At 49.3% G+C, this 22,425-nt stretch overlaps 1 protein-coding gene across 3 annotated transcripts in view; it reads left to right on the top strand.

Annotated features, from left to right (window-relative positions):
- The window catches only part of RALY (RALY heterogeneous nuclear ribonucleoprotein), a 79,752-nt gene that overhangs the window by 14,933 nt on the left and 42,394 nt on the right, over positions 1–22,425 (top strand). For 2 of the 3 annotated variants that reach the window (XM_058679762.1, XM_058679759.1), the window contains exon 2: positions 14,341–14,379. The exons of the other annotated variant lie outside the window; for it this stretch is intronic. The gene's annotated coding sequence lies outside the window, so the exon portion shown is untranslated. The remainder of the gene's footprint in view (positions 1–14,340; positions 14,380–22,425) is intronic. 3 annotated transcript variants of the gene reach the window in all.

Raw genomic sequence — 22,425 nt, 5'->3', positions numbered from 1 at the left:
TAGAAGCTTCACTCTGTAAGTTCCCTGCCAGGCCTCCCCGCGTTATGATTCCTTGTATATTGGCTCAGTCTGGCTTTTTGGGAACTCTGAGGCAAGAAGACATAGAGCTGTGATCTGAGGGAAGTCCTTTGGAGTAGCTACCCATTTGGTAGAATTCTTCTTTATGCTATATTCTTCGTGTCTCTCCTTTTTACTTCCTTTTTATTTTTTTAACCTTTTCCCATATTTTAGAGTTTTTAAAACAATTTTTTGAGAGAGAGACGATCAGACAAAGTGCTGTTATATGTTAGTTTACACTCCAAATGTTCAGAAGCTGGGAACAGTCCAGCTCTCCCGTGTGGGTGGCAGGGACCCAGCTGCTTGGGTCATCGCCTAATGCCTCCAGCTGCTTGGGTCATCGCCTAATGCCTCCAAGGTATGCACTAACTGGAAGCTGGAATTAGCACAAAACTGGGGATTCAAACCTAGACACCTTGGTATGGGATACTAGTGTCTCGCTGGCAGCTTCACCACTGTGCCACTCTAGTACTTTTTTATTGGCAGAGCATTTTTGTTCTGAAGTTTGTTAAAGCTTGTGCCAATTGCCTGCTTGACTCTAGTCAACTCAGCTGCAACAGTGAAGGGACTTCACCCAGCTGTGATGCTGGTCGTTCTGCTAGAATTAACTGCATTACCTTCACTTTATTAGGAAGCTGTCCCTGTTTTACTACTGTGTCTATCTCCTGGCCTGTCAAGATTTCACAAGGACAACAAACTAGTAAAGGTTTAATGGGCCTTGTCTTTGTCAGATTGACATTTTTTTTGCAACCCCTAATATTTGCAAGCTGTGGGAAAGTGCTTTCATCTTTAGCTAAAGAAATAACATCTAATTAAAAGCAAAACTTTTAGACTTATAAATTAAGACCTGCTATGCACCCTTCCCCTCAAACCAACTGCAGTAAGCAACAATTCCTGTGGGTTGAAAGTAGATGGATTTCTAAGTCCGATACTTTTCTCACTGCCTGTTTGCTTCGACTTCCTGTAATTACTGTGACATGGTCATCTTGTGTGTGTGGAGCACCATGGTAATTTCCATGACAACTGATTGTTATTTCCCAGAGAATGAGAAGAAGCTATATGTGTTAGGAACTCAAATAGGATATTGGGATCAAGTTTTTGTGATGCTAGTAAAGTCTTGAGCAAAAAGGACTTTTCAGCATCAGTTGGCTAATTAAGCCTTTTCCTTTGTAGATGGGAAAAGAGGTCCAGAGAGGGCAAGCAATTTGCCTAAGGAGTTGGTGGGTTGTGCAGTAAACTCAACATCCTCAGTATCTGTTTGTGCCTCCCATTGTGTCTGCTGGACTGTATGCATTTCACGAAGTCAGGAATCACATCTGTTTTGTTGATGAATGTTTATAGGAGTTAAGTGGTTTTTGAGTGAATTAATAAAGTTAGCGCTTCTCAAATTGGGACAAATGGCTGCATGTGGGATGATAGGAGACTATGGGAAACAAATGTATCTGAAGTGTCAGCATACTCAGATTTGGGCTGGGTATTTCACCTAGAGATTAAGTCATTGGTTGGGACACCCACACTCCATATTGGAGTGCTGGGTTTGAGTCCAGGCCCTACCTGGATTCTAGATTCCCATTAGTGTGATCACTGTGGTAAGCCACAGTTGGTAACTGAGGTAATTGGGTCTCTGTCAGTCCTGTAGGAGATCTGGATTGAGATCCTGGCTCCTAGTTTATTAACCTGGCTCAGCCCTAACTGTGGTGGGGATTTCCATCAGTCTCTTAAAAGGGAAGTTAAATTGTATACTAAGATTGGTGGGGTTGGGGCAGGACTGGATTAGTTAAGTATTATAGTTGGTAAATCACAGTCAAATGATAGAGCAGACAAAAAGTTAGTATGAATTTTTGAGATGAAAATGCATCAAATAAATTGAGAATATAACTGACTATTTGACCTCTACCCCAAAGAGGCTAGTGTTGACAAATTCCTGACATTTTATTAATAGGAGTTAGAAATACATTATTACATGTCTGGGCAGGAACTGGATTTTGGGTGGAGCTAGATTGTTGGGTCAGGGTTGGTTCTCTTTTTGGAGCCTGGCTTCTTGGCTTTAGCTCAGCGTGGAAAGAATGAAGGTACTTGGTAGGGCAGGTTTCCATGCTGAACATTGTCCTGTAATCTTTCAGGACAGCTCAGTGTTTCTCATTTTGTTCCCTTGTTTTGCAGATGAATTTGAGGTCCGGAGCAGTGGGCACTTGCCTCTAGGACCCTGAGCAATCGCAGGTCCCAGGCAGGCCCATTTCCAACGCTAGGCTTATGTTGATGTTTCTACTTCACATACTGTTAGGACATGGGCCCTGCTGGAGCCGATGGCTGGCGGACTTGGCTCACAGGCTTTCTGGTGAAGTCCTGTCGTCCCGAGAAGGGGGAGGGATTGAGGGAGCATTTGGGAAGGTGCCAGACTCTTCTTGGTGTAGAGTATTTCTGTCACTGGCCATAGCATCAGAGTGACCTTATTTATTTTTCCTTTTAAAAAATTATTTGGATTTCAAAGACATTTATGAAGAGGAGACAGAGATGATCCATCCTCTGCTTCACTCCCCGAATGGCTGCAATGGCCCGAGCTGAAGTGATCTGAAACCAGGGACCAGGAGTCTCCTCCAGGTCTCCCGTGTGGGTGCAAGGTCTCAAGGAGCTGGACCATCCTTTGTTGCTTTCCCAGGCCGTAAGCAGTGAGCTGCGTGGGAATTGGAGCAGCCAGGGCATGAACTGGCACCCGTATGGGATGCTGGTACTTGAAGGTGGAGAATTAGCTTGTTGAGCCACCATGCTGGCCATTTTCCTGTTATACCTAGAAAAACACAGAGGATAGCTCAGCAATAGGGAGCCTCAGGTACTGAGACAGATTAATTTTTCTGACTCTTCTGTTCTATTTTGTTCCCTTTGCCTCCTTCCTTTTGATTTTCATTCTTTTGAGAGGCAGACAGAGGTACCATGTGCTTTTTCCTTTTCCAGATGCCTACAATGGCTTGGGCTGTGTCAAAGTCAGGAAATCAGTCCAGGTCATCTCCCACATAGATGGCAGGACCCAGTTACTTGAGCTGTCACAGTGCCAGATTCTGCATTCACAGGAAGCTGGAATGGGGAGACAAGAGTTGAATTCCAGGCACTCTGATATAGAAAAAGGGTGTCTTAATTAGTGACTTAGACATCAGGTTAAATGCCCACCCTCCCGCGTTCCTTTCTGACCTTACCACCTTACATTTCTGCTTGACCCTTTTGCTGCTGTATCCTTTTTTACCTCCCTTCACAATTGTCCTCCTTGTGAAATGTTTGTAAGATCACTGCAGTGGGCAGAGCCTGGAATTCAACAGGATTTCCCTACTTTAAAGATTAAGTCTTTAAACTGCCCCTCTTGTCTAGTATCACCACAAGTTGTAAAGGGTAGAATCTGAAGTCTAGTGTGGGCTGCAAGGTCCATTCAGTTTGATGCCACCTCCCTTTCTTTCTGTTTTGTCAGTAACAATGTATTTAATATCCATTGTGTCCTTGTGCTTTATCTCAATAGAATGGGTCCTTGCATGGCTAATTTATCATGATTTTATTTTCATTATTTCCTTTAAGTAGAAAAAACCCTTTCATCTCCCTGCTGCCTCTGTTTGACAGGCTTCTATTTATCTTTTTTTAATAATGATTATTTTTATTTGAAAGACAGTTATACAGAGAAAAGGAGATGGAAAGAGAGAGATCTTCCCATCTACTGGTTTATTCCCCAGATGGCTGCAACAGCTGGAGCTGGTCTTGTTTGAAGCCAGGAGCCTGGAGCTTTGAACTTCATCTGGCTCTTCTGTGAGGGTGCCATCCTCTGCTGCTTTCCCAAACTACTAGGGAGCTGCTTGGGAAGTGGAGCATCTGGGACTTGAACCCAGCACCCCTATACCGTGATACTGGCTCTCATATGTGTCTTTTTACACTACTTCTGTTGCCACTTCCCTCAATTGCTACCTAAGCAGATTTAATCCCCATCCTTTGTACAATTGGCTTCCACTTCTGTAGTTGTACTGTAGTGCTATATCAGGCCCGGTGCGATGGCTCAATGGCTAAGTTTTCACCTTGCAAGTGGCAGTATCCCATATGGGTATCGGTTTGTGGCCCTGCTGCTCTACTTCCCATCCCGCTCCTTACTTGTGGCATGGAAAACAGGAGGATGGTCCGAAGCCTTGGGACCCTGCACCCATATGGGAAACCCAGTTGAAGCTCTTGGCTTCTGATTGGCTGAGCTCAGGCTGTTGCAGCCATTTGGGGAGTGAACCAGTGGATGCAAGATCTTTGTCTCCTTCTCTACATAAATCTGACCTGCTTTTCCACTAAAAATAAATAAATACATAAGTAAATCGATGGTTATGTCGCACTCATCCTCTGTTCATGGGACAGTGTACTGCTTACTTCTGTTTTTCTTTGTTTCTCTGTAATAAATCTGGCAGAATAATGCTTGCAGAATGAATGATAGAATTAGATATTCCAGTAGCCTCCGTCTGAAGTTGAATGCAAAGTACTACAGGTGAAATGATGGCTGCATTCTTGAGAGTTTGCAGGAGTTCTTGAGAGAGAACTTCTCTCTGGAAGAAGTCTTGGAAGCTTCTAGAGGCTGGTAGAATTTGAATGTGTCCTAGAAGATTCAGAATTGGTTCAAGTTTGACAGAAATGTTGGGAAGAACATTCGCCCATGGAGGGAACGCTTTCAGTGAAAGTAGCAAGGAAGTACAAAGGTCAGGCCCTACCTGCTGTTTACGCAGTCTCTGGGCTAGCTTTTCTTTTCTACCCCTTTTCTTTCTGTTCCACTGCTTCTTCCTTCCGTTTCTTCTCCTTCCCGTCTGTCATCCTCTTGCCTTTTTATATGTGGTTTCTTCTCAGTGGTTTCCCTTTCTTTCACTTGTCTTGAAAAACAGCAACAAAAACACTACCTTTGCTTTCCTGCTTGCTTTCTTGCCCTCTTCCCAGGTAACTGAGGCATTCCAGGTTTTAGGGTGGAGATGTGAATCAGCTGTACAATATTTAACTCCAAATAACACTTGTGAAGCTGAGAAGTAATCGTGCCATAATTGCTTCTCATCTGTGTCTTGGGTTTTATTGGCATTGACTTTTTTTTAACCTCCTACAATGCTGAGGGTGTCATTATCATTTTATTTTTCAGTGGTTGTCAGAATGTCAGTTTTAATGAGAAATTTCTGCAGTCAGGCCTACCCTTGAGTGGTAAGAGCCTTCAGGCAAACCCAAGGCTGGATGAGTCATCCAGGCTCTTGGATCTGTTTTCTCATGCAAACAGGTGTGTGGGCCACACACACACACACACACACACCTCTTATAGGGCTTCTGGCACATGCGCACATGCATAACTGTGTCATTTTTCTTCTCTTTCAGACCCAGAAGCGTGATCTCTGTTAAGCTTTCAAGTCTTTTTCTCTCCTCTATGTGTCTGTATTTACTCTCTTACATGCGATGTCTTCTACCCAAATATCTGACATTGTGTTTATACATAGATTTGAACAAGCCTGTCTCATAGACCACCTATACTTCGCACTCCCTTACATATATGCATAAGTCCTCCCGTCCACCAATGCCTGTGCTTCCACTGACATCTCTGTCCAAATGATCAGATCCCACACACTCAGGACCGCAGTGGCGCTTACATACTCCTCCACACCTGTTAAGTACATTTTTCCATCTGTAGGCATGGGATGATGGCCAAATGGCAAAATACTCACCTTATACGCACTGAGATTCTATATGAGTGCTGATTTGTATCCTGAATGGTCCATTTCCCTTCTAGTTCCCTGCTTGTTGCCTGAGAAAGCAGCAGAAGATGGCCCAACGCCCTGGGACCCTGCACCTGTGTGGGAGACCCAGAAGAAGCTCCTGGCTTCGGATCAGCTCAACTCTGACCATTGTGGCCACCTGGGGAGTGAACTAGCAGATGGAAGATACTTCTATCTTTCCTTCTCTCTGTATATCTGCCTTTCCAATAAAATAGATAAATATATATATTTTTTCCTTTAAAAGATGCCATCTGTAGAGCCAGCATTTCGTATCAATGCACGTTTGAGTTCCAGCTGCTCCACTCCAGTCTAGCTCTGCTAAAGTGCTTAGGAAGGCAGTAGAGGATGGCTGAAGTTCTTGGGCCTTTGTATGCACATGGGAGACTCCTGGAAAGAAGTTCCTGGCACCTGGCTTCAGATGGCCCAACCTTTCTGCTGATGTTGTCATTTGGGGAGTGAACCAGCGGGTGAAAGATCCCTCTCTGTTTCTGTCTCTAGTCATTTCTCTTTCCTTCCTCCCTCTTTAAACTCTGCATTTCAACTAAATAAATAGCTCTTAAACTAAAAAGCTCCCCGCCCCCCGGTTGGTAGCCTAGTGGCTAAAGTGCTCACCTTGCATACACCAGGATCCCATATGAGCGAAGGTTCTAATCCTGGCAGTTCCACTTTCCATCCAGATCTCTGCTTATGGCCTGGGAAAACAGTCGAGGACAGCCCAAAGCCTTGGGACCCTGCACACATATGGGAGACCTGGAAGAGGCTCTGAGCTCCTGGCTTTGGATTGGCTCAGCTCCAGCCATTGTGGCCACTTGGGGATTGAATCAATGGACGGAAGATCTTCCTTTCCATCTCCCCTCCTCTCTGTATATCTGACTTTCCAATAAAATTTAAATAAATCTTAAAAAGAAAAAGAAAAATTAGTAGCTTTAGGAAGTCTGAACCCTTTAGGACAGATCCTTTGCGGTCAGACCCCTAGAATAGCCCTGTTATAGTGGGGTGGGGGAATGTTGGATCAAACAATGATCAGTTGCTTCTAACTGGCATTGTTGTGACCCAGGGTAAATTTCAAACTTGATGCAAACTGGATCCCATGATTTCAGTGTTTGTCTCTTGGGAAGATGATCAAACAGTAAATTAAAACCAAATTACTTCTTGGACTTTTGGCTAAAATCAAGTCACTGGATATGTTCCAAATCAGAATCTTGGGTGAGTCCTGGAAACTGGAATTTTTTTTTAAAGATTTCTTTTATTTATTTATTTTTTTTATTGCAAAGTCAGATATAAAGAGAGGAGGAAAGACAAGAGAAAGCAGCTTTGTGGGCTGCTTTCTTAGGCCATAAGTAGGGAGCTGGACTAGAAGTGGAGCAGCCGAGACATGAACTGGCCATACCTGTAAGGGATGTGGGTGCTGGCAGGCAGAAAATTAGTGGATTGAGCCATCACACCAACCCTGGACAATGTCTTCTGAACCTCAACTTTCTCGATTGTAATGTAACAACGACTGTGCTTATAAAGAAGCTTTTGGGTTCTACAATGTCCTGTTATTTTTTTATTTTTCCATTATCTTTAAATTTTAAGATTGCTTTATTTTATTCAGATTTTTGTATTTAAAAGACAAAATGACAAGGTCCATGTTGTATCTTTTGGTTCACTCCCAAAATGCCTGCATTGAGCAGCATTGGGTCAACCCAAAGCCAGGAACCTGAAACTCCATCTGGGTCTTCCACTGGGTTCTGAGGCCCAGTCAGTTGGACCATGTTGCATTTTCACAGATCTGTTAGCACGGACCTGGATGAGAAGCAGAGCATCTGGGACGGAAACCAGTGCTCCACTATTGTAATGCTTGTGTTATAGGTGGTGGTTTAAACCACTGATTTAAGAAGCTATCCCCTATTTATTGTTTTGTGTTTGCTTTTTTTTTTCTTGTTGCTTAAGACTTAATTTACAGCTAGAGAAGGAAAGCCAAATCTTCATCTGCCTGTTCGCTTCCCAAATGGCCATAGTGACCAGAGTTGGGCTGATCTGAAACCAAAAAGCCTGAAGCTTCTTCCTTTTCTCCCATGTGGATACAGGGTCCCAACACTTGGGCTATTTTCCACTGCTTTCCCAATCACATTAGTAGGGAGCTGGATCAAAGGTAAGGCAGCAGGAACTTCACTGGTGCTCATGTGGCATGTCGGAGGTCTTGTCTGCTACACATGGTGTCAGCCCTTGTCCTGTGTGGTATTTTTTTTATGAGAAATTTGGGTTCTTTTTCTGTCTACTGGGGCATTTGGCCAGAGCCCAGCAGAGGTAGCCTATGCCTGCACTTTTGTCAGCTGCAGCAGCAACAAAGAAATGGATCAGTAGAGCCTCTGGAGCCTGGGAGGTGTTGGAGGACTGCTAGCTTGGGAGAATCTGATTACCATAAAATGGATCTGGTTACGCTTGTCAACAGTTCTCCTGGTGTAGTTCTTCCTGGGACCATCGTGCAGGGCTGCCCTGAGCAAATGGCGGGATGAGCAACTTGTTTCTTTCACCGTTACAAGTTCACATATGATATGATGTTAGCTATGACACAGGGGGAAAAATCACTAATACATTCCAATACATAATGCTGGGACCTGACACTTTGTGTGTTTGTTTATTCTAATGACTTCTAGAATAGTTGGAAACTGAAGCTGAGAAAAGTCCCAGTGAAGTAACTGCATGTTCTCTATTGTACTTCACTCTACAACATCTACGACACCAATTCCAAGCTGCCAAATTGTGTTCTATCAGTCTTTCTTTTTGCCTGTTAACATGCTTAACTGGGGTTCAGGCCCTCTCCCTGGAGCCTATCAGAAACTGGAGATTTTCTTTAAAACTGGTAGTGAGGTGAATGGGGTTAGGAGCTGGGAAGAGCTGCTCTATTTGCTTTTGCTTTCTCATTTTTCCACAGTCCTTAAGGAATGAACAGGCTCTAATGGGAGAGATCAATCATCATTTGGGATCAGTGGGAGGGCTTCTGCATGGAGTGCAGACTCAGGTTTCAGAATTGGCCCTGTGCATGAGGGGGGAAGGGATTCATGACTGGGTAGTGCTTGGAGTACCTAAGGGCCTAGAATGTTTAGCAGCCATTCAGCAAATATTTGAGTGTCTCTGCCCTGTGTCAACCCTTGCTAGTACAAAGAAAGGATTCCTGGCTGACTTCCAGGTTATAGATAAGGATGCGAACAACAGCATAACGTGTGTGCTGTAATAGGAGGACTCTTTGGATTACAGAGATGTGAAAATTGGGCTCTCCTGGGGGTGTAACTTTGTGGTTTGAAGAAAAAGAGGCGAGGAAGCTAGCTGCTCAGACCCAGGGACCTAGCGCAAACAGAAACATAAAGATACTTTCAGGAACTCTTGGTAAAAGGTAGAGGTTGGCCGTCTGTAACATGTAGCAACTTGGATGGACTCTGGAGCACTTGCCCTTTGCTGGCTTGAGGGCTGAAGCAGCAGCCTTTGGATGGCAGTACTGGGGAGCAGCAGGTCTTGACTGAAACTTACTTCTGGAGCCCCAGGGGAGAAAGGAGGAAAGCTGAAGGGCTTTTAGCCCTTTGTCCTGTTGGTTCCGGTCAAGTGGCTTGGCTTCCCTGGTGGCAAAATCCTGTTTGCTGCATGCAGTCTGCCCCTCCTTCCTGTGTTCTTTTTTGAAAAAGAAATTAATGGGATCTGTTCAGAATATCCCTGAAATGAAATTACATTTTTAACTCTAATTACCCTAATTAAAACTTGACAGCCGTAATTCTGGAATGGCAGATATGCAAAATACCTTGTGCCTGTGACTAGCTCACTTACCCAGATGGAATGTAGTTCTGTTCTGGGTTTGGGGAAAGATTCTTTGTGTGTTCGTTTTGTTTTCTTCATAGGCATTTATAGTATTTGGCCCTCCAGATTTTCCAAGTGCAAGTAAGCAGTACCTTTGGGCTACAGGCTTTTCCAAGATTCCAATCTCTGTAGAGGTCCCTTTGTATTTCAACATCGTATTCCTGATGACTCTTAATACATACCTTTGAGTTTCTCATCAGTTGGGTTCAGGCTGTGGTGTTTTCTGTCACTGACAACCCTGCTTTGGGGAACCAAGGATTTGTGGTTATTAAAACATTGCTGGTTAAGGGCTAAATCTGGATCTGAGGCCAGTTTATACCTGATGTTAGGGTATGGTTGGAGGTCAGAAGCAAGGAGGAGTGGCAAGTAGGATCCATCTTTTACCTGTCTCCTTTAACTTAGCAAAGGCTACATCTGCCTTAGTGAGATGCCTAATTTTGGTCCCTAGCTTAAACCTAATTCCATGGCTAGATGCAAGGAACGTGATTGGGTTCTGGCACAATAGCCTAGTGGCTAAATCCTCACCTTGCAACAACTGGGATCCCATATGTGCACCAGTTCGTATCCCAGCTGCTCCTCTTCCCTTCCAATTCCCTGCGTGTCACCTGGGAAGGCAGTAGAGGATGGCAGAAAGAAAGCCTTGGGACCCCACACTTGCATGGGAGACCCGGAAGAAGTTCCTGGCTCCTGACTTCAGATCAGCTTTAGCTCCAGCTGTTGCAGCCACTTGGGAAGAACCAGCAGACTAAAGATCTTTCTTTCTGTCTCTCCTTCTTTCTGTAAATCTGCCTTTCCAGTAAAAATAAATCTTAAAAAAAAAAAAAAAAACAAGCCAAACACACATGGTTGGTTGGAGGAGCTGGGAGTGAGAGCAAGCCCCTTGAAGCATCTGGAAGCATCTGCTGATGGTATGCGTTATCTCATGGTTTCTGCTGGACTCAAAGGTCTGATATTTTCATCTACTCATCCCAGAAGTCCGCTCAGTCATTAGACATGTAGATTGTTGGAACAGATGTCAGCAGAGTGGCCTGTGCTCTGAACCCAACCACTGTCCCTCTGAAATTTTACTGGAAGATAGCCACACTTTATTATTGGTGATTGTTTTTCTACTGGAGTGGCAGAGTTGAATAGTGCAGAGATAACCATGGCCCACAAAACCTAAAATACCGACTCACTGACCCTGTACAAAAGTTAGCTGGCCTCTGAACGAGAAGGTTCTAGGATGGATTGGAGGTGTCAAATGAGACTTTTCAGAAGTGACAACATGATTTGGTGAAGAACAACTATCTTACCCATCTCTCATTACTTTGTAAAGGTCAAAATTATTGAAAACCATCATGATCATTTAAAGTTATTTGATTTGTAGGCAAGTCTTGATTTGCTTTTATTATCTGTGTGCCCTTGGGCCAGTTAACTTCCCAGTTCAGGTGAATGTGATGAGTAAAATAGAAGACAAAGCAATGTGATTCTGGGGACACAGCTCTTTCCCTGCACTTTGTATGTCTGAGGGCCCTCTAGTGGAAGAGTTTGATGAGGAGGATGAGTGAGCAAGGGTTTTGTTTTTGTTTTGCTTAATTTATTTTATTTGAAAAATAGGTGAATGAGAGGACTGCTGGCTCACTCCCCACATGCATGTGACAGCTGGGGCTGGGCTGGGCTGAGGTCTGGAGGCTGAGCTCCATCCCAGTGCTTGGGCACCACCTGCTGCCTCCCAGGACCTATAGGAGCAGAAAGCTGGATTCAGGAGCCCTAGCCAGGAGTTAAATTCTGGTGCCCCAGTGGAGGATGTGGATGTCCAATCAGCATCTTAATTGTTAAACCAGATAGGGGCTGTGAAAGTCTGCTTTTTAGCTGGGAGGAGAGTAGGTACCTCACTAGGTATTTTTATTGACAGGGTTCTAGGAATTGGCAGTTGATGTGTTTATACCAGAGTATAACAAACCCTGGGTATCTGGCCTAGGTGACTGGAAGCTGAGGGAGGTGTGGTGTTGCTGGGGGTGGTGGAGGATGAGAAGAGGAGGTGACAATCTAGTTTAAAAGAGTTTGCAAAATATTCTTTAGACCCAAATAGCGTTCTAGCAGGGGCCTTGATGTCTTAAGGCCTTATGCTAATATCCAGGTGACAAAACCAGATACTATTACATAGGCCTGGGCCCCAATTGTAGAGGAGAGCTTTGGAATTTGTTCTCTGTAGAAGGTGATGCCTACTCTGTACTGACCAGATCCTTGAGTGCCATGAAAGCCTCACGGTGTGGTACAGGAATGGTAGTAGCTGGGCCTTATGAGTCAAGGATGGGAGTTAGGGCTATGACTGTTTTAAATCATTCCTGCCTAGGGTGAGGATTAGTTTTGAGAACTGCATTTGAATTTCTCAATCCTTCCCGAAATGTAGAATGGGTAAGACAAAACCTCAGACTTTGCAGACCAACAGGAGCCAATCTTTGGTTGAAAAAAACAATCCTTGTTAGATGCTAGTCATTATTCCAGCTGAAAAACTTGAACCATTGGGCCCGGTGTGGTAGCCTAGCGCCTGATGTCCTTGCCTTGAACACGCCGGCATCCTATATGGGCACTGGTTCTAATCCTCGCGGCCCTGCTTTCCATCCAGCTCCTTGCTTGTGGCCTGGGAAAGCCCAAAGCCTTGGGACCGTTCACCCATGTGGGAGACCCGAAAGAGGCTTCCGGATTCCTGGCTTTGGATTGGCTCATCTCCGGCTATTGTGGCTACCTGGAGAGTGAATCCATGGACGGAAGATCTTCCTCTTTGTCTCTCCACCTATGTCTGACTTTGCAATAAAAAATAAATAAATCTTTAAAAAAAAAAAAAAAAAACAAGCCTTGAACCATTTTCTTTGTAGCGTGGCTGGCTGCTTTCCACAGAGATTTTCTGTCCTTTCCCTCACCTGTGGCTAGGCAGACAAGCCTTATATGGCTCTGGGCTGTAGCTTCTTACACTTCTTCTCATTTTCCTTGGACTCTTCATAAATAGCTGCTGATATCCATGGTGTTGAGCTCAACACCATGTGTGTGTGTGTTTGAATATTCTTTATTTGAAAGAGTTATGGAAAGTAGGAGGGAGAGGCAGAGAGACCTTCATCTGCTGGCTTACTTCCAGGGTGACTGGTCTGGGGTTAGGCCAGGCTGAAGACAGCAACCAGCGGCTAGGAGCTTGTTCTGAGTCTCCAGTGTGGATGGCAAGGGCCCAAGCACTTGGACGGTTTTCTGCTGCTTTTCCCAGAGCATTAGCAGGGAGCTGGAAGTGGAGCAGCTGGGAATCCAGCTGACACCCATGTGAAATACCAGTGTCGCATGCAGCAGCTTTCCCTTTGATGCCACAATACTGAGATCAAGATCTTCATCTAGTTTAGGCCAGGAAGGTGAGGTGCTGGGGCGTCTACTGAAGAGTTTCTGTATTCACCAAACCTGAAGTGAATTTAAAAAAAAGTTATGTGAAAGGCTAAGTTAGAAAGAAAGATCTCTTCCTTCTGCTAATTCACTCCCCCAAATGACTGCAACAGCCAGGGCTGGACCACACCAAAGCCAGGAACTGGGAACTCTAACTAGGTCTCCACGTGAGTGTAGAGACCCAAATATTGGGGTTTTCTTCTGTTGGTTTTGTGTGTTAGTAAGGAGCTCAATTGGAAATGGAGTGGCTAGGAATTGAACTGGTGCCGTATGGGGTGCGAGCACTGTATATGGCTCCTTAACCTGCACCACCATCTCAGCCCCCTGAAGTTCATTCTTCAGGTTGACTCCAGAGTCCACCTTTGTATGTAGTGTCTTAGATGAATCTCAACTAAAATTCACGGGTTGTTCTTTTTACCTAATCAAATTAAAATCACATGTGGTGTTGATATTGGGGTGAAGTTGGCATTGTGTTTCAGGTTCTTTTGCCCAAGAACTGTGTTCTTGAGCTGAGTCCACATCCACAGAAAGCTGTTTTTTTTTTTTTTTCCTCTCCTTTAAATGAAAATTTAAAGCTAGGGGCCCAGCACTATGGCTCAATTGGCTAATCCTCCTCTTACAAGTGCCAGGATCCTACATGGGTGTCAGTTCATGTCCCAACTGCTCCACTTCCATCTTGTGGCCTAGGAAGGTAGTAGAGGATGGCCCAAAGCTTTGGGACCCTACACTTGCATGGGAGACCTGGAAGAAGCTTCTGGCTCTGGATCAGATCAGCTCATTTCTGGCCTTTGCAATCATTTGGGGAGGGAACCAGCAGATGAAAGTTCTTTCTCCTCTGTAAATCTGCCTTTCCAATAGAAATAAGTAAGTATTTTAAAAATGTATATTTAAAGCTGGGAGCCAGGAGCTTCTTCCTGGTCTCCCACCTGGCAGAAGGGCATAAAGATGGGGGCCATCCTCTGCTGCTTTACCAGATGCAGTAACAGGGAACTGAGTCAGAAATGGAGCAGCGGGGACTCAAATCAGCACCCACATGGGATATTGGCACATAGATAGTATCTTAACTCACTAACTCACTACACCCAGGGTCAGCCCCGCCATATTCTCAAAAAAAAAAAAAAAAAAAAGTTCAAAGAACTGGTTTGTGAACTTGCAACTTGCAATTTCTGCTGTACATTGAGGATACCTCCAATTCTGTACTGTGGGAGTTCTGGATGATGTTGGAAACGCTGAGCTGGGAGTAAGGAGACTGGTTCTGGTCCTGCCACTGATGTGTGTCTTCATTTTGTAGATTCTACTGCCTGCTCTGGAGCTCCATTTCCGTAAAACGGTAAGGCTGTTTCTAGTTCTGGTCTCATTAGAGTCGGAAAGTCATCTTCCGTAGAGTCTCTACTTGGCTTAAGCGTTTTGTTTACCCTTTTAAAGCCTTAGATTCTCACTTGCAGTTTAGATGGGGGAGGGGAACCATGCAACTGTCTCATTAGCATGGAGAAAAGAAAACAGTAATTACTTGTGCCTCCCTTGATAATTCCTGCTGGGTTGGTTCTTCTAAGGAAAGAGGAGGGGAAGACTGGAGATGGCTTCAGCTGAGAAAGGAGGAATACTGTTAGCTGCCCAGAAAATGCAGAGGCAAGATTGTTGTCTTGTGTGTGTTGTATTCTGTGGACCCTCCTCCAGGCATGACATACATTATGTTATCATATACATGGACGTGGTTTAGGCTCCTGTCCTGTCTGTAAACAGCTGCTCTCCAAGGCTGTCTTCTGAGATGTGCTGGTCATTTTTAGGGAACAGGAGGAAGTTTTACTGAGCCATTTTGTGACTTGATTGCCTTTTTATTGCTATGGGGGTCATCTTTTTAACCCCCACAGCAAAATATGCACTTGGTTTATTACTGTAGTTACAAGAGGCAAGATCACTTATCCTTGTGAGTGGGAAAAATCTGGTGGGATTACAAGACCAAGGTTGTTCGGTGAGAGCTGGGAAAAGGAGGGCCTCACTGTAAGATCATGGCCAAGAGGTCAGGGACAGCCGGATTGAACTAGTAAATCTGTTGGCAGGCTTGGCTCTTGGGACAAGAGCTTGCTGTGTGTTACTGCATGTGGGCATTTGAGAGCTGAGTGCTGACTAGCAGAAGTGAATTCTAGTCAAGCCCACTGGTGAGTCAGTCCTGCCTGGGAAGTGCCTGGAGCTGTTAGGCTGTTTTATCTCCTGTGGCTCCTGTTTTGGTTGCCACCCCAGAGACCTTACAGAACCCAGATTCATCACCCACAAGATGTCTCCTTTCAAGCAGCCTTCTTGCAGGCTCTGGAGACTGTTGAGGCTAAACAGCAGTGACTATAGGGAGATGCTTTTTTTTCTTTTTATGTGTTTTATGCATGTAGGAAATGATTTCTTTTGTCCGAAATCTTTGTTTCTCTTGTCATAGGTTCCTGGTTTCCATATTCTTCTACAACCTTGATCTGTTATTTTTCAGATGGAATGCCCCCCAATTTTTTAGCCCAAGGGGAGAATCACATCTCTAGACTAACTTGCATCACCTGGGCTGTAGTAAAAGTGCTTTTCAAAATAAAGAATATGTGCACACAGGATACAGTACATACTGTGTCTCGCAAAGGAGGGTGTGTCACAGTGCCTGGGCTCCAATGTCAGCTCGTTGACAGCGTGCATCCTGGGAGGGGGTGGCTCCAGTACTTGCATTCCTGCCCCCCATGTAGAACTACTTCAGCCTGGCCCACTTCTGGCTTTGGGGCATTTAAAGAGTGAACCATTGGATAGAGCAATTTTGTCTATATCAAATAATAATAATTGAAAATTGTCCACGAGAGGCGAGCCGAGGGCTGCGGGAGAGGACGTCTAGCTCGGATCCCGAACCCAGTCCGCCATGTGCCCATGGCTCATGGCGGGCTGGGCCCGGACATGCCTGGGTGCGGCCTGCTTCCTTCTGGGGTGAGTACGCCGAGGGGGGAGGCCTCCATGACTGGGCATGTCCGGGACCCACCCAACACCCTCATTGGGTGGTGGGTGAACGGGATTGGGGAGGGGCGCAACCTCGGGCCTGCAGGATTTAACTTCCGGCTGCCAGAGGCGAGCCGAGGGCTGCGGGAGAGGACGTCTAGCTCGGATCCCGAACCCAGTCCGCCATGTGCCCATGGCTCATGGCGGGCTGGGCCCGGACATACCTGGGTGCGGCCTGCTTCCTTCTGGGGTGAGTACGCCGAGGGGGGAGGCCTCCGTGACTGGGCATGTCCGGGACCCACCCAACACCCTCATTGGGTGGTGGGTGAACGGGATTGGGGAGGGGCGCAACCTCGGGCCTGCAGGATTTAACTTCCGGCTGCCAGAGGCGAGCCGAGGGCTGCGGGAGAGGACGTCTAGCTCGGATCCCGAACCCAGTCCGCCATGTGCCCATGGCTCATGGCGGGCTGGGCCCGGACATGCCTGGGTGCGGCCTGCTTCCTTCTGGGGTGAGTACGCCGAGGGGGGAGGCCTCCGTGACTGGGCATGTCCGGGACCCACCCAACACCCTCATTGGGTGGTGGGTGAACGGGATTGGGGAGGGGCGCAACCTCGGGCCTGCAGGATTTAACTTCCGGCTGCCAGAGGCGAGCCGAGGGCTGCGGGAGAGGACGTCTAGCTCGGATCCCGAACCCAGTCCGCCATGTGCCCATGGCTCATGGCGGGCTGGGCCCGGACATGCCTGGGTGCGGCCTGCTTCCTTCTGGGGTGAGTACGCCGAGGGGGGAGGCCTCCGTGACTGGGCATGTCCGGGACCCACCCAACACCCTCATTGGGTGGTGGGTGAACGGGATTGGGGAGGGGCGCAACCTCGGGCCTGCAGGATTTAACTTCCGGCTGCCAGAGGCGAGCCGAGGGCTGCGGGAGAGGACGTCTAGCTCGGATCCCGAACCCAGTCCGCCATGTGCCCATGGCTCATGGCGGGCTGGGCCCGGACATGCCTGGGTGCGGCCTGCTTCCTTCTGGGGTGAGTACGCCGAGGGGGGAGGCCTCCGTGACTGGGCATGTCCGGGACCCACCCAACACCCTCATTGGGTGGTGGGTGAACGGGATTGGGGAGGGGCGCAACCTCGGGCCTGCAGGATTTAACTTCCGGCTGCCAGAGGCGAGCCGAGGGCTGCGGGAGAGGACGTCTAGCTCGGATCCCGAACCCAGTCCGCCATGTGCCCATGGCTCATGGCGGGCTGGGCCCGGACATGCCTGGGTGCGGCCTGCTTCCTTCTGGGGTGAGTACGCCGAGGGGGGAGGCCTCCGTGACTGGGCATGTCCGGGACCCACCCAACACCCTCATTGGGTGGTGGGTGAACGGGATTGGGGAGGGGCGCAACCTCGGGCCTGCAGGATTTAACTTCCGGCTGCCAGAGGCGAGCCGAGGGCTGCGGGAGAGGACGTCTAGCTCGGATCCCGAACCCAGTCCGCCATGTGCCCATGGCTCATGGCGGGCTGGGCCCGGACATGCCTGGGTGCGGCCTGCTTCCTTCTGGGGTGAGTACGCCGAGGGGGGAGGCCTCCGTGACTGGGCATGTCCGGGACCCACCCAACACCCTCATTGGGTGGTGGGTGAACGGGATTGGGGAGGGGCGCAACCTCGGGCCTGCAGGATTTAACTTCCGGCTGCCAGAGGCGAGCCGAGGGCTGCGGGAGAGGACGTCTAGCTCGGATCCCGAACCCAGTCCGCCATGTGCCCATGGCTCATGGCGGGCTGGGCCCGGACATGCCTGGGTGCGGCCTGCTTCCTTCTGGGGTGAGTACGCCGAGGGGGGAGGCCTCCGTGACTGGGCATGTCCGGGACCCACCCAACACCCTCATTGGGTGGTGGGTGAACGGGATTGGGGAGGGGCGCAACCTCGGGCCTGCAGGATTTAACTTCCGGCTGCCAGAGGCGAGCCGAGGGCTGCGGGAGAGGACGTCTAGCTCGGATCCCGAACCCAGTCCGCCATGTGCCCATGGCTCATGGCGGGCTGGGCCCGGACATGCCTGGGTGCGGCCTGCTTCCTTCTGGGGTGAGTACGCCGAGGGGGGAGGCCTCCGTGACTGGGCATGTCCGGGACCCACCCAACACCCTCATTGGGTGGTGGGTGAACGGGATTGGGGAGGGGCGCAACCTCGGGCCTGCAGGATTTAACTTCCGGCTGCCAGAGGCGAGCCGAGGGCTGCGGGAGAGGACGTCTAGCTCGGATCCCGAACCCAGTCCGCCATGTGCCCATGGCTCATGGCGGGCTGGGCCCGGACATGCCTGGGTGCGGCCTGCTTCCTTCTGGGGTGAGTACGCCGAGGGGGGAGGCCTCCGTGACTGGGCATGTCCGGGACCCACCCAACACCCTCATTGGGTGGTGGGTGAACGGGATTGGGGAGGGGCGCAACCTCGGGCCTGCAGGATTTAACTTCCGGCTGCCAGAGGCGAGCCGAGGGCTGCGGGAGAGGACGTCTAGCTCGGATCCCGAACCCAGTCCGCCATGTGCCCATGGCTCATGGCGGGCTGGGCCCGGACATGCCTGGGTGCGGCCTGCTTCCTTCTGGGGTGAGTACGCCGAGGGGGGAGGCCTCCGTGACTGGGCATGTCCGGGACCCACCCAACACCCTCATTGGGTGGTGGGTGAACGGGATTGGGGAGGGGCGCAACCTCGGGCCTGCAGGATTTAACTTCCGGCTGCCAGAGGCGAGCCGAGGGCTGCGGGAGAGGACGTCTAGCTCGGATCCCGAACCCAGTCCGCCATGTGCCCATGGCTCATGGCGGGCTGGGCCCGGACATGCCTGGGTGCGGCCTGCTTCCTTCTGGGGTGAGTACGCCGAGGGGGGAGGCCTCCGTGACTGGGCATGTCCGGGACCCACCCAACACCCTCATTGGGTGGTGGGTGAACGGGATTGGGGAGGGGCGCAACCTCGGGCCTGCAGGATTTAACTTCCGGCTGCCAGAGGCGAGCCGAGGGCTGCGGGAGAGGACGTCTAGCTCGGATCCCGAACCCAGTCCGCCATGTGCCCATGGCTCATGGCGGGCTGGGCCCGGACATGCCTGGGTGCGGCCTGCTTCCTTCTGGGGTGAGTACGCCGAGGGGGGAGGCCTCCGTGACTGGGCATGTCCGGGACCCACCCAACACCCTCATTGGGTGGTGGGTGAACGGGATTGGGGAGGGGCGCAACCTCGGGCCTGCAGGATTTAACTTCCGGCTGCCAGAGGCGAGCCGAGGGCTGCGGGAGAGGACGTCTAGCTCGGATCCCGAACCCAGTCCGCCATGTGCCCATGGCTCATGGCGGGCTGGGCCCGGACATGCCTGGGTGCGGCCTGCTTCCTTCTGGGGTGAGTACGCCGAGGGGGGAGGCCTCCGTGACTGGGCATGTCCGGGACCCACCCAACACCCTCATTGGGTGGTGGGTGAACGGGATTGGGGAGGGGCGCAACCTCGGGCCTGCAGGATTTAACTTCCGGCTGCCAGAGGCGAGCCGAGGGCTGCGGGAGAGGACGTCTAGCTCGGATCCCGAACCCAGTCCGCCATGTGCCCATGGCTCATGGCGGGCTGGGCCCGGACATGCCTGGGTGCGGCCTGCTTCCTTCTGGGGTGAGTACGCCGAGGGGGGAGGCCTCCGTGACTGGGCATGTCCGGGACCCACCCAACACCCTCATTGGGTGGTGGGTGAACGGGATTGGGGAGGGGCGCAACCTCGGGCCTGCAGGATTTAACTTCCGGCTGCCAGAGGCGAGCCGAGGGCTGCGGGAGAGGACGTCTAGCTCGGATCCCGAACCCAGTCCGCCATGTGCCCATGGCTCATGGCGGGCTGGGCCCGGGTGGCCAGTGCGCCATTTGGCGCCAGGCTGAGCCTGCTGGCCGCCTGGCCGGGGAGCTCTGGGGTATTGGACATCTGAATCGCTGCTGAGATAGCTCTAGAGTGACCCCACTGTTTCTGGGATCTGAGTCAATCCTAAAGATTCCCAATGCCAGTAACTCTTCCTTTGAAGAACTTCCAATCCCTTAATAATGCTGAGCTTTGAACACCTATCAAGTAAAAGATAAGCTCCGGCTTGTGTAGCAGGCTGGCACCTAATGGTCCTCGGAGCAACCACGTGCAGGTGCGTGATTTACAGCTAGGAACGGTCCCAATCTGGGAAGCCACAGCTGGGACGAGGTTCCCACCAAGGGGTGTATGTGCTGGAATGGGGGCTGCGTTCTATCTAGGAAACAGTTGCAGTCACCCGAGGCACTAGTGTGGGCTGGGATTGGATGCACCAGGCCGGTTCAGATCCCAGCACCATCTGGTGTTATGGAGAAACAGGGTAGATGTGGGACTGACTAGGCTGGGTCTCAATCCCCTTCTGAGCCATGTGTGAGCTGTATGTGGGTATGGACGAGCCATGGCTGGGCTGAAACATCCAACAACAAGAGTCAGAATGGGGTGAAAGCCAGCCAGGAAAAGCCACTGTTCCTGCTAGGACAGGAGGTGAACTGAGTAGGGTTGGCTCAAGAACCCCCTGGCAAGCGCAAAATCTGGCATTGGGAGGGGTTCTGATGGAGGAGCCTGGGCAACTCCTCTGGCAGGACACAGTCCCTGCAGGTAAGCGCGAGAAGCATGATTGGAAACAGCCCAGAATAGGCCATGGAAAGTTTCCCACTGGCATGCATTCGGCATGGGTCAGGAGCAGGCCAGGCTGAATCAGTTCATGTCATCCTCTGGCAAATCCGATCACCAGAACAGAGTGTGGAATGGGCCGGGTTTGGTTGCGACAAAACCAGTACACATTCTGGAACGCCAGGGCGTGGTTGCCTGTACTGGATATGAATGCAACACCCATCCAGCACACGTGAGATCCAGGAAGGGAGGGGCAGAGCTGGCGGGGGGGTTAAGGGGCTGGTCCCCTCGCTGGACAACCACTCCCACTGGAGAGTGTTGGCTGGGATAGAGACAGACACGACTAAGCAAGGCTACAACACCTGTGCGCTGCATGTGGACAAGATCAGGGCCACAGCATCAGCTGGCAGAAGCTGGCACTGGGGACTAATTCTGTCGAGTCAAATCACAGGACCACCTAAAGAGTGCATAAACCGGGACAGAGAGACCTGGGAGGGAAAAAGTGGGTTCCCCCTTCTTGGGTCACTATTCCCGTGGGAGGGCATGAAAACTAGGACGGGGGCTGGGATGGCTGGACAGAGGCACTCAACAACATCTGTGAGGGCTGGATGGTTGAGTCGATTAGATAGAACTAAGCTTTAATACCCATTGACAAGTACCAGAGCCAAATGGGATGGGGGACAGACTGGTCTTCTGCTACACAAATTGGCAAACCAGGGTAGGGGGCAGGCTTGGTGGGGGTTATTGTGGGTCGCCCCGACTAGGCTGCAGCTCCCACTGGTTGATGTAAGGGCCGAACCAGACTGGACTGCAACACCCATTGGTTCCAGTGCAACTCGGGACCGAAAATAGAACCAACACAGCAATTGCAACCACCAGCTGATCAGGGTGATGGACTGTGCCGGGCCCTGTGCTTGCTAGAACATACAAGAATCTGGTCTGGGAATACCTCAAAGTATCTTTGGAGATCTCCCCACTTGAACTGCTGGACTCAGAACTCTAACCAAGAAAAGACAGAAGACAGAACAGGACAATCATTCATTTCAGCTATATGTTGGCAGCGAAATATGGGACAAATGGAGACTTCATGATGGACCATATCAATCAGTGGACCACCTCATCGAGCGAAACTGGCAGTGACTCATAACTGGAGAACTATTAACTCCACTTGAGCACATATCTCAGAGCATGCCCCACATATGGGACTTGGGGTGGGCGGGAAACCGGGTGGGGCTTCTCCCTCAATACCCCCTTTTACCTCAGATACATGATGGAAACAATATGGACATAATAGCATTGCCCACCTCCCTATCCCCCTGAACCTTTTTTTTTTTTTCCTTCTCTTTCTTGATTTTCCTTCAACTATAGTTAACTATGTAAAGATTGTCAACAATACAATAAAATGGATTATATATATATAAAAAAAAAAAAAAAAAAAAAAAAAAAAAAAAAAAAAGGAAAATTGTCCACGTAATTATATTTCCTGTAAGGTGTTTGATCAGGTGTTTCAATTCAGTGCAGGCACCTCTTCTGACTTCTTGTCTGTTAGCTTAGTAACCTCTCAACCTTTAGGGTGTGACAACCATTTTTATGGAAGCCCCTCTCTTGGTGTTTATGCTGTTGATTTAACAGCAGTGTGATAGCATCTTGGAAGTGCTTGATACAGAAAGTCCTACTTACAACTTAATGGTGCACTTGGATCTCATATCTGCCCCATCTTTGCTCCTGGCATGCAAAACCAAGTATAAAATAGGAGAGTGTAGTCCCAATTCTTTCTTTATCTCTAAGATTTATT

Source organism: Ochotona princeps, chromosome 22, assembly GCF_030435755.1.
Source record: "Ochotona princeps isolate mOchPri1 chromosome 22, mOchPri1.hap1, whole genome shotgun sequence".
NCBI classification, from domain to species: domain Eukaryota; kingdom Metazoa; phylum Chordata; class Mammalia; order Lagomorpha; family Ochotonidae; genus Ochotona; species Ochotona princeps.
The sequence above is the reverse complement of the archived record's forward strand: the minus strand, read 5'-3'. Positions and strand labels throughout refer to the sequence as shown.